Source organism: Glycine max, chromosome 20, assembly GCF_000004515.6.
Source record: "Glycine max cultivar Williams 82 chromosome 20, Glycine_max_v4.0, whole genome shotgun sequence".
Classification (NCBI taxonomy): domain Eukaryota; kingdom Viridiplantae; phylum Streptophyta; class Magnoliopsida; order Fabales; family Fabaceae; genus Glycine; species Glycine max.
Genome location: NC_038256.2, coordinates 25,402,413 through 25,408,508, shown reverse-complemented (window position 1 = coordinate 25,408,508; position 6,096 = coordinate 25,402,413). Strand labels below are relative to the sequence as shown.

Here is a 6,096-nt window from a genome sequence, read left to right as displayed (position 1 = left end):
GGTAATCGATTACAGAATTAGTGTAATCGATTACACAGTTGTTTTTCTTGAACAGTTGTGACCCTTCATTTAAAATTTGAATTCCCAACATTCAGAGTCTCTGGTAATCGATTACATATGATGTGTAATCGATTACACACTTTCAAATCATTGGTAATCGATTACATGTATTGGTAATCGATTACATGTGCCTTGAATGACTTGAAACCTTTCATTGTGAGGCAAGGCTTGATCTTGAAGAAATCTTGAATCAAGGCTTTGTTTGTTGAAACAATCTTGTATTAATCTTGAAGCAAAATGAGTCTTGTTTGATTCTTCTTTTGACATCATCAAAATCATGTATACATACATTCACAAAATAGAAACAATTTCACCACTAGAGTTTGCTTTCACTAGCAATCAGATCTGCCTATGCACACAAAGTGCAGATTCCATCACGACATCCATCGCCATGGTGGATCTCAACGAGGAGGAGGAGTTACACAATTTGAAGGCGTCCGACGACAATCATGGCATTCGTCACCGTGGTGGATCTCAATGACTACGAAGAGTTGCACGTTTTGAAGGCGTTTGATGAAAAGAAGGAAGATTCCAATGATGGAATGACGAACCTCGACGCAAAAGAGAACTTGCATGGATGAAAAAAGAAATGAAGAGAGAGAATGGGAACAATAAAGTAAAAAGTTGTATTTCTCCACAAATCCTCTCATTTGAGAGAGGAAGATCAAACTGATAGGTCGTACGTGATTTTCAAAAATTTCTTCACTAAATCAACGAAGTTCACTAAATTCTTTGGTCTTTCGCGCCTCTCCTCCCTTATTTGAGTGTGTTGAAGATATACTTTTGTAATTGCATAATATTTTATTTTTCAGTTTTTAAAATAGGATTTAGTAAATAAGTTGGTTTCCTATATTTTAGGAGTAAGTCAGTTTTAATGGATTAGCCTAGTCAATAAGTGGTTCCTATCTTTAAGGAGCAAGTTAGTTTTAATATTCTGTTTTGCTAATATCTTGTTATCTAATTAGTTTATCTTTTGTTATTTATTGTATCGCTGCTGAGAACAATTTGAATTAGAATAGAATAATTCTATTTCCTCCGCATATGTATTGTCTCTCTTCTCTCCTCTGTTTTTTTATAATTTCCTCCATAAAACCAACAATTGGTATCAGAGCCTTATTCTTACGGGACCTGTACCATGGAAGGTGAAGCAAGTTTTTCCCACATAACTCTTCTAATCTTTGATGGAGAGAATTATGATCTTTGGGAAGTGAAAATGCAATCCTACATGGAGTCTTTGGGTTTGTGGGATGCTGCAAGTCTAAAGATCAACTAGCTGACATGTTGGTTGATTGATAGTGGTTGTACGAACCACATGACATATGATAAGACTCTATTCAAGGATTTGAAGCCAACTATTGTCTCAAAGGTTAGAATTGGGAATGGTGGCTATATTCCAATAAAAGGAAAAGGAACTGTTGCAATTTCGATGTGTTTAGGTATCAAATTAATATCAAATGTTCTTTATGTACCTAACATTGACCAAAACTTGCTAAGTGTAGGTCAATTGATTAAAAAGGGATTTAAAGTGTCCTTTGAACATCAACATTGCTTTATCTATGACATTGTTGGTCGGGAAGTTCTAAGGGTTAAAATGAAAGGTGAAAGCTTTTCATTTGATCAAGCAGAGGAGGAGCATACAGCCTATTTCACTCAAGTCACACCCATGGAACTCTGGCACAAGAGACTTGGTCATTGCCATCTTGAAAGAATACTAAACATGAAAAAAGGAAATACGCAAAAGAAAATTTGAAGAAGTTTCAAATGGAGGAATGCAAATCTGTTAGCACACCAATGACTAATACTCTAAGTCTCTAATCTCTAAGAGTATCATTATTATAGAGTAAAAAACATTAAACCTTTAGTTAGAGTTTTTGTTAAGCGATTAGAATATTAACTTAACAATCGTTTTGTTGAACGATTATCTTGCTAATTTTGCTTATTTATGATTTGAGTTTGGACAAATTAATGTTATATTTATTTGTTTTAATATTATATATGTATGCTTTTAATGTTATGTTTAAATTATTTAAAAATAAATTTTTACTATAATTATAGTAATTGTTTTAATTAAATTTTTTATTGATTTATTATCATTAACCTTATATATAATGTGAGTTGCGGATGCAGATATATATATATATATATATATATATATATATATATATATATATATATATATAGACACACACACACACGTATCCAGTAAGTATGAAAATTAGAATTAAAATTATTGCTCAACACAAATAACTCATGATATTCACGCAAGTATAAAATATTAAAGTAAAAAAAAAAAAGAGAATAGCTGACTCTTACATTTATATATGTTCACATTGAACGCAAGGAAGGAATTGTCCAGCCTCATCTCCATCAATTTTCCTTTGGCCACAAATCCCACAATGACATGATGGACAAAAACGGTCACCATTAGGGATATCCTAAAGAAAAAGAAAAAGAAAAAGCCGAAGGAAACAACTCAGAAATGATGCCGTAATAAGTTAAAACACAAGATATCACTAAATATAACATGTTTGAGAAGGAAAATGGTTAATCTACCTCCAAACCAAGGCATGTCTTATAAAATGAAGACAGACATTTATCACATAAATAAGTTCACCACCATAGTGGCAAAAAAACAAATGTAGTCATTTTCGGCTGGAGACAAACTACTTAGTGATTTTTATCTAGCAATCTAAGAGTGATTTTACCATCTTCCAAAAATATACTAGCAGAGGGTCTGCGGGTACTACTGCTACTAGCATGATTTTCAAAGCCAACAAAATTATATATTATCATGCAATAGTTACACTTGATTCCCTCTCGAGTTATTTTGGGGAGAAATGTATATTATTCCCCTTTTCTTATTAGTTGGAGGTGGATAGTAAAAAATCCATCCTTCTGTTAGCAGATGGTTCTTTGCTTTCAGTATCTATTGTTTTTTTATCAGTCTCACTCATGTTGGATATATAAGAGCGATAATACTGCTCAACAACCACAATTGGAGGAAAGATATTTGGATTCTGAATGGATTAAGATGCACATCTGAAAGATGATAGTCAACTGTAGGATCAATTATACTCTGATCATTTTGGAGCTGCGAGGAGTACGTTCACATTCATGTTGAGGTCTTTTTCCATAACTCTACAAACTTCAATGAGTGAAAGGTAAAGCTTTCGGCCCTTTTTATCAGGAACATCATAACCGTAACGTTTGACATTATTTTTATTTGACCACTCAATTTTCCATCCAAGACATACAAGATGTTTTTGTAATTCTTCCATCCATAATGCCCTATTTGCTTGCTTGGGAGCAAGTAGATATTCCCTAACAACAACATCAGGGCATAATTCAACTTCAGACAACTTCGTAGGTTTCAAATAGTTGAACCTTAAATAACTTGAGGATCAATTTTCTCTACTTTCTTCAGAACAGACTGCACCTGAAACTACTTTACAAGTACCATAGGGGCAAATTTCTTCTTGCAACTCAGGTGAGATCTTTTTACCAGGAGGAACAGGTTCTTTTTGCACAACAATTTTCTTATCAGGCAAGGTCAAGCTTAAGTCAACACTAGCCATAACTTTAATAGATTCCATGCCAGCTCCGGTGTTTCATTTAATAAACTCCATGGAAGGTTTAAGACTGAGATAACTTCTTTTACAGTAAGAGATAAGTAGTCATTAACTACCTCCATTACCAGATTTCTCCACAGGTACTCCACAATACATGTCCACTCTCTAATCTTCTCAAATCCACTTTTTGTATATGCGTACATCATACCAAATCTGCTTAGCTGAAACTGCAACAAACAATTTCCTCTTCAACTCCTCGACCAAATCAAGAAACACCCAGTTCGCCAGCTGCTGCCAATCCTCGGTAACTTCATGCCAGTCCCGAGTAATCAGCAACTGATGAATTCAAACTTGCATTTCATAAACCAAACCAGGGAAAAACACACTCCTCTTCTCCATTCCGTCACATTGATAAAATATAACACCTTCCCACTAAGCTTCCTTAGAGCATCTCCAATCATGATTTCTTATATTGAGTTTTTAATCATCTTTTTATGATTCCCGTAATTTTTTTGTGGTTCCCACAGTACCATGTCACTAATAATAAACTCATACAAAATTTTGCTCCAACACAAGAAATCGCAAAAAATTTCAAAAAATCCACACATTTATATTTTTTATTATAACTTAATTATTATTCTAATAAAATAATTAATTCATTTTTCAGTTTTTATGTATACAAATAATAAATATGAATAATTGAAGAAATTATTAAATATCAATTAAAAATAGTAAAAAATACATAACATTGAAAGGAAATGTGTAACAATAAAAAATACATTTTTAGATAATAATAGATAATTAAACACAATGACATTGAAATATAAAACACAATGATGAAAAATAAAAAGCATTACATAAAATTAATTATTGTTATTTTCATTTCTGAAACATTCCCAAATATGTTCAACTAAATTTGGTTGAAGTTGGCGGCGTTTTTATTTGTCACGAACCTTTACTCTCCTTTGGAGTTATGTTGATTTGATACTAGGGCGAACACCTAAACCTACTTCGAATGTTGACGTGCTATTACCTACACTATCGTAATCAATATTATTTTGATATGTGTCACATTCGTTCTCAACAATCATTTTATGCAATGTGATGTATGCATATATGATATTTTTCATTTTAACAGTATCCCAAAAACGTGTCGGACCATGTATAATTTCAAAGCGAGATTGGAGCACTCCGAACGTTCGTTCTACATCCTTTCTTGTCGATTCTTATCGTTGTACAAATAATTTATGTTTTTCTCCTTGTGACATTGAGATGATCTTAAAAAAATTAGCAAAGTTTGGATAAATGTCATATACTAAATAGTATCCCATATTATATTGGGTTTTATTCACTGTGTATTGCATTATGGGCACATGTCCTTACAAAACTTCATCAAACACATTAGATTCATTTAACACAGTAATGTCACTATTTGAACCCGTGGTGCCAAAAAGTGCATGTCAAATCCACAAGTCTTGTGATGCCACGACTTCAAGAATAATTGTTGGGTTCCAATGATCACCTCGACAAAATTGACCTTTCCTTGCAACTGGATGATTTTTCCATTCCAAGTGCATACAATCAATGAAACCTAACATACCTAGAAATTCATGTGTCACTCCTATTTGTAGTAATCGTTCGGTGTCTTTGGTATTTGGTCTCCTCAAGTACTAATTTCCAAATATGGTGTAGATGCTTGATACAAATCGCGACAAGCATTCCACTGCAGTTGTTTCACCAATTTGAACATATTCATTCACATTGTCAGCAGATGAGCCATAAGCCAATATATGAAGAGCAGCTGTGCACTTCTGTAATGGAGATAGGCCTTTTCGACACAGTGCATCGACCCTCATTTGAAAGTACTCATCATGATTGTTTAGCGTGTCTACAATTCGAAGAAACACATGCCTTCACATTCGAAACCTTTTTCGTAACTGAATCTCTGTGTACACCGGATTTGCTAAGAAATAGCCATTGAACAATCGATCATGACCTTTTTCACGATTCCGATGTACCACTCTTCTTCTTTGCCTACACCTAGTGGTGTTGCCATGTAGTTGTTGTTGGCTCTCAAGTATCAATATAATGATTTCTTTGTCAGGGTTGTCTTCCAATTCCTCATCTATCATTTGATTCAAAACTTCATCTAAATCAATGTTTGGATCCATTATATGGTAACTGAAGTGTTTGAAATCAGAGAGAAATATTGCGTAATTTGTATGAGAACATGCAAGGATAATGAAATATTGGACATCTATATAGCTTCATTCATAATGAATAGTTTTCCAAAGACTAGTTTTATAACAACTAGTTTTCCAATGGCTGGTTTTATAGCGGCTAGTTTTCGAATGGATAATTTTATAATTGCCAGTTTTCCAATGATTAGTTTTATAACGACTAATTTTATAATGATTAGTTTTATAACGACTAGTTTTACAACATAAAATTATGAATTTAGGATACA

At 33.2% G+C, this 6,096-nt stretch overlaps 1 pseudogene; it reads right to left on the bottom strand.

Annotated features, from left to right (window-relative positions):
- Positions 1–5,089: 5,089 nt before the first annotated feature.
- On the bottom strand, positions 5,090–5,800 carry LOC102662007 (uncharacterized; annotated as a pseudogene).
- Between the last annotated feature and the right edge of the window lie 296 nt (positions 5,801–6,096).